General features: G+C 36.4%; 1 pseudogene; it reads right to left on the bottom strand.

Moving 5' to 3' along the window:
* Positions 1-509: 509 nt before the first annotated feature.
* Positions 510-1,078, bottom strand: LOC123804104 (large ribosomal subunit protein uL11 pseudogene; annotated as a pseudogene).
* Between the last annotated feature and the right edge of the window lie 5,443 nt (positions 1,079-6,521).

Here is a 6,521-nt window from a genome sequence, read left to right as displayed (position 1 = left end):
ATCTGAGTTATTTTCTTGCTCAAAATTTTCCAGTTTTGGCTACTGGGACCCTTTTAGTTGGCTCCTATGTCCTTTTGACATACTCCCACATAACTCCAAAAATGTTCTGTATTTTTTTTTTTTTTGGTTTTGTTTTTTAGTATGTTCTTACTTTCTGACGCACCAAGCTTATCTTCTATAATTCCTGCTGCAGTCCTTGAATCAGCCATTTCTCCAAGGAGCTTCTGGTTCGGCCTTAGAAACCAAGATCTGTGCCCTTTACTACTGGGGTAGGCCTCTCAGCTGAAAGCACAAAGAAACCTATGTGTGTATACTAACCTATGTATATACACATATAAATATTTCTATTTGCAACTATATGTAATATATTAAGCTAGGTTCTTACTGATGTCTCAACTCCAATCCATTATTATATGGATCATTCTAGCCTCTTCCCCTTGATTATTATAATGCATTTTTTTGTTGTTGTTGTCAAATGACCCTTTACTGAAATATTTTCCTTTACAGTTTTAACTAGCTGGGCAATCCACTGCACCACTATTGATGTCATCTGTGATGTCGTGAGGGTGGCAACCATCAACATTGCAGCCCACAGATTGGGCAGTCCCCAGGATCTCTTTAATGGTTCCAGAGAGTTCTCTGGCTGAAGATTGGTGCCACATCTGTTAGGCAATGTTGACAGTCTCATTAAAAGTGATATTTCCACTGTGTCTAAAGTTTTTCTGTTGCTTTCTGTCTCATGGTGGTTCCCTGAAGGCTTTGATAATCAGGGTAGAGGCAGAAGGTAACGCTTCAGTCTGGGCCTGTTCTGAATTGTCAGTTTTACTGTAATCCTCAGATCCTTCCAATTACCAGTTGCCTTGGTGATATTGTCATCAACCTATTTTGGAGTCAGACCCAGGGGGCCAATCTTCAGGGCCAGGGCAGATGTGGCATTGACTTCCCTACCAGTGCATGCCAGGTATATGACTTTGATGTCATTGGGGTTGAACTTAGGTGGCATGCTGGAGTCGGCTCGTGTCAGATGAATCCAGATTCAGGATGACACAAGGCAGTTGAACCTTCCTCTCCTCTGAGCTGAAAGCCATAAGTTGTAATACATTTTTAATAGAACATGAGGTTAAGTTTTTCCTAACTGCTGATGATAAAGGTAACATTTACTGATGGCTTACTATGTTTCAGGCATTGTTCTTAGAACTTTATTTGGATTCTCTCATTCAGTTCTCACACCTAGGCTGGGGGTAGTGAGGACAACCTCCTCCTTTTTTTCAAGTTTCATTTTGAACAACTTAATATTTACATATTTGAAATTTCATATTTACAAAGAGAAAGAAATAAACTCAGTAACTTGGCCAACATCATGGAGTAGTGAGTGTGATAGCCTGTATTCTCTGACTTCAGAACTTGTCCCTAACTATTGTGCAGACTAAGGCCTGACTTTCAGTCTTCCTTTGCTTCTCATGGTGGGACTCACTGGGATGAGTGCAGTGTTGGCACCCTCAGGAAAACTGCCAGAGCTGAGACATTTACATGACTAAGTACATTAGAGATGCCCAATATTTTTATTGTTTCGAGGCAATATCAATGCACATCCGTTATAACCAAGAGATTGCAGAAGAATTTAATGCATGAAATTCAGAAGCTTGTTTGTTAGCTATTTATTTTCATACAGTTGCTATATTCTTTTAAAATATTGAAATTGTGGCTTTTGGAAGTATGTGGACTAGGGAAATGTGAAAATAATGCTTTGTAGGTTAGCAAGAGCAGCCAGAGCTGCTTTTTCATACATCATGAGTGAGTGTTAATAAATGGTTATGCCAAAATGGCCAGGACACGTAATGCCTCGTGCTTGTATGAATTTGGTAATTTTGGTTTCTAAGGTCCATTAATGAGTAAAAATTCTGAGGAAATTTTTCTCGGTCATAAAAGTATATAGATTCCCAGGAGGAAATTTGTACTGACAAATTGAAATGGGAAAACAATCGTTAGCCTATGATCACTGGCAATACTCTGCTTATGTGGTTATATCTATGAATAAATATGAACTCGCTTGGGGTTAGGTGTGACAGCTCATTTCTCTATATGTGAGTATCACCATCTTTTTAGAGCTATGTCTGTGCAGTGCCAAATGACTGGTCAGTCCAGTTGTTAGTCTCTATTCTGGCCCTTACCTAATAACTTCCCACATTATTCATGAATGTTTAACTTTTATCATCAATGTTTGCATAAACTCTGAGCCACAGATTCTCAACATAAAAATCCCAGACAGTTATCGATCCTCTATTAAGCAAACACTTTTAAGAATACTTTACATGCAATCTTGCATTTAATCTTCATGACATGGGCATTATTATGAAATGGGCATTATTAATTACTCTCATTTTATAAATGAAGAATGTGGAAGATGTCAAGAAACTTTCCTGAGTTTACACATTTCATATGTGGCAGAGTTTGTATTGAAACCAAGGTGACTTTTACATCTCTAACTACCACTCGGTAGGGTATAAATCCAAGTAAGTGGCAATAACAAGCAATTTCAAATGTACAGTGGCTAAACTAAATATGTTTTTTTTTCTAATCACGTTGGAGTTTGGCAAGGGGGCTATGATCTGCAATCTCTCTGAGACCCAGGCTGACGTAGGCTCCACCATCATTTATTGGATAGCCTGGAGCACAAGATCTTCTCAGTCACTGTGGCAGAGGAAGAGATCGCTAGAAGTTCTGCTTAGTTCTTTTAAACTTAGATCCCAAACTGACAATCTAGTTGGCTTCAACTAGTCAATGTCCCTGTCTAACTGCAGTGGGGCTAGAAAATATGTGGGGTATAGGTAGAATAATTGAAGAGTATTAGAGACTGTGTAATGTGTCTCTCTAAATTCGTATGTTGAAGCCCTAACCCATAATGTGACTGTAGGAAATAGGACCTTTAGGGAGGTAATTAAGATTAGATGAGGTCATAAAGGTGGGGGACTAATCCCATAAGGCTGGTGCACTTGTAAGAAGTGGAAGAGACATCTGAATCAGGTAGCCAGGAAGAGAACTCTCACTACAAATCAAATTTGCCACTACTTTGATCATGAAGTGATCTGAAGGCTAGAAATCCTTCAGAACTGTGAGAAAATGAATATCCATTGTCTAAGGCACCCAGTCTGTTATTTTGTTAGGGCAACCTGAGAATATTAAAGCAGCACCAGTGTGTCTGTCACAGCAATATGATACAAATTCCAAGGCACTGTTGGGAGAATTAAGCTGAAAAGGTGTAAAAATACTTTAAATGTAATTATTGAAAAAGAATAGATGTTCAATAACTGTCAATTTCAAGGCTTTCAAGTTACCCTGCATAGGACTAAACACTTCTGAAATTCTTGCCATGCAGTGCCTTTACTGCTTAGTTGTTTTGATCAGCATTTCCCCATAGCATAGATTTTCCATTGCTGGGTGTTGTAGTGAAACTTCTGGAGAAAAACAGAATCACTAGTCAAGCTGACACATAAAATCAACCATCATACAGAAGAAAACATGAAATATTTAAGAAGGAAAGGATTAATGAATTTTGTAATCATCAGCCTCTAAAAGAATCTACTTAAAGGACAGCCTAAGAGTTGTTTAAATAAGGAGGTATACATATTCTAAGATTGATCTCTCAATTGCATTCACAAATACTGCTCAATATTTTAACATTTCTTAATCTGATTATGGAATATGGAAATAAATGTATGTGAACACATATATGTTCTGTGGTAATAAATATTATGCTATATGCCTTATGTGCAATATTTACTCATTTACCTTTTTATGAATTAGCTTTTTTGCAAATTTATTTTTTCTTCCAATTCATAAATACTAAGCAATAACTCACAAAAGATTTTTGCAATTATCAACAAAAATATAAAATCTTATTGTTTGGTTCTCTGAAAGCACAGAAATGTAATTCTGTATTTGCCTTTTAAAAACCATACATGACTAAATTTACAAGAGCCCTAGTTATATGTATTTTACATGATAAATATTGATATGTGTATTTCCTTCTCCACCCCATGTTTTCCCCCTCCAGGTTTAAATTCAGCATGGTTGAATAATTACATTTAAATGCTATAACTTTTCTGTTGTCAAAGTGAAATTATTTGTATTTAAGTTCCCAAGAGTTCAAAAAATTATTTAGAAAGTTTTTATGCCAGACAAGAGTATGTGTATTTGTATGCACGTTTGGAATGATAGGATATGGGGAAGATTTGTAAGACTTTTTCTGCCTCGTCATGCATTTTTAAAATTATTTTGTCTAATTTTTTTATTCATGTTATTGTTAGCAACAGAGGTACATATCCTAGCTGACTCACTGAAGCAAAAACCAGGACAAACCATGAGAGACTATGGACTCTGGGAAACAAACTGAGGGCTTCAGAGGGGAGGGGCTTGGGGTTGGGATAGGCCGGTGATGGGTATTAAGGAGGGCACACACATATTGCATGGAGCACTGGGTGGTATACACAAATAATGAATCATGGAACACTACATCAAAAACTAAGGATGTACTGTATGGTAACTAACATAACATAATAAAAAATTATTATTAAAAAAAAACAGGACAAAGAAAATAATGTAAAGTCACAGTTAACAAAGTATTTCAAATATTTTATCCCAACAGTGTATAAGAAATTCTGTTCATTCCCAAACTCTCAAACTTAATACTGTTTGACTTTTTTATTATTTCCAATCAAATGGGTAAAAAATAGTTCTCATCATGAACTTCAGTCACCTTTGTATGATAACAAGTTTGAGCATATCATTATATCTTATTAGACATTTGGATCCCCTCTTTGAAGAAGTGACTATTTAGGCTTCTCATCCATTGTGCTGTTGAGTTGTTTCTCCTTTTTGTTTTGATTTATGGTACACACATACATACACACATTCATGTGCACATGCTTACAAACATAAAGCCATTGTTAAAATACAGAAAAGCAATACTTCTTGTTATAGACACAGTGACAGGATAAGGAAAAGTACATGAAGCATATGAGTACATGTAAATTATTTTTAAAGATCTAGTAATTGGATTTGGTACTAAATTCACAAGTATTCGTTAGATTCTTAAAAATACATAAATACATATATAAATAAATAGAATAATAAGGGCTCAGATTTATATCAATAATTACAGTGTATCATGAACCAAGTTTTGTGAGTAATATCATTCTATGTTCTTGTGTTCCATTAGAAAATTATTCCCTGATAAAATGAATACTCAATAATTTAGGGGTACCTGGGTGGCTTGTGGGTGCCTGGATGACTCCGTTGGTTAAGCATCTGATTCTTGGTTTTGGTTCAGGTCATGATCTCAAGGTGGTGAGATCGAGACCCATTTCGGGCTCCACGCTCAGTGTGGAGTCTGCTAGAGACTTTCTCCCTCTCACTCTCTCTCTGCATCCCCTCCTTTCTTACACATTCTCTCTCTCTCTCAAAAATAAACAAATCCTTTAAAAAATCTTTAAAAATTAATGTATATTTAAATGTGATGATTGTATGAAATAAATATCACAGCAGTGATACTTGTGATGGTTTATGGAGAGGAAGAAGCTGTATTTTAGTAGTAGCCCTGGACCTGGATTAGAAGACAGAATACCATTACTGATTAGTCACAAGTGGAATGGTGTATATTGTGCTTTGTTTCCTCTTATCTTAAAGTGTATAATGCTGATTATACTGTTAAACTACTAATTGTACTATACGACTATTACACTACTAATACTAGAAATAATTGATGCTTATGATAACATTGCACATATTTAAGCTTCTATGTGGATTAAATAAATCAAGATTAATAATTGCACTGCTGGTGTAGGCTATTCAATACCATATAAATATATTATATTGATGAATTAAAAACAATTAATGAAATCCCTAAGTACTTTCTACTTGTATTTTTAAAACCCAGGTTTTTTTCTGCCAGTAAAAGTGAAGGTGAGGGTGAGCATATTCTCTCTAAGTAAATAGCTAGGCAGTGTGAGGAGGATCGTAAATGAGGTGTAGGGAAGAACATGGGGGATAAGGTTTTGGAAAGAAAACTAACATTAATGATGGACCACTCAGACAAAAGGACTGAGATTTTTAAAAAAGATTTTATTTATTTATTTGAGAGAGAGAGAGAGCACAAGCAGGGAGAGGGGCAGAGAGAAAGGGAGAAGCAGGTTCCCCGCTGAGCAGGGAGCCCCGTGTGGGGCTTGATCCCAGGCCCCTGGGATGATGACCTGAGTCGAAGGCAGATGCTTAACCAACTGAGCCACCCCAGTGCTGGTGGACTGAGGTCTTCTTATATGTTCTCTCAGTCCTCACAACAAACTTTCAAAGCAGGTATTTTGTTTTGTTGTTATGAATTATTAAAATGAGAATCAAAGAAATGAAGAAATTTGACCAAGGCCACATGTTTGGGATCCACCAAGCTGAGGTGTGAAAGTCACACTTGTGCTTATTACACTGATCCATAATGAGAATATTTCAGTCTCCTATTGGAAATGGCAACT

This window comes from Ursus americanus, chromosome 8, assembly GCF_024610735.1.
Source record: "Ursus americanus isolate L20-20 chromosome 8, mUrsAme1.1.p, whole genome shotgun sequence".
NCBI classification, from domain to species: Eukaryota; Metazoa; Chordata; class Mammalia; order Carnivora; family Ursidae; genus Ursus; species Ursus americanus.
The sequence above is the reverse complement of the archived record's forward strand: the minus strand, read 5'-3'. Positions and strand labels throughout refer to the sequence as shown.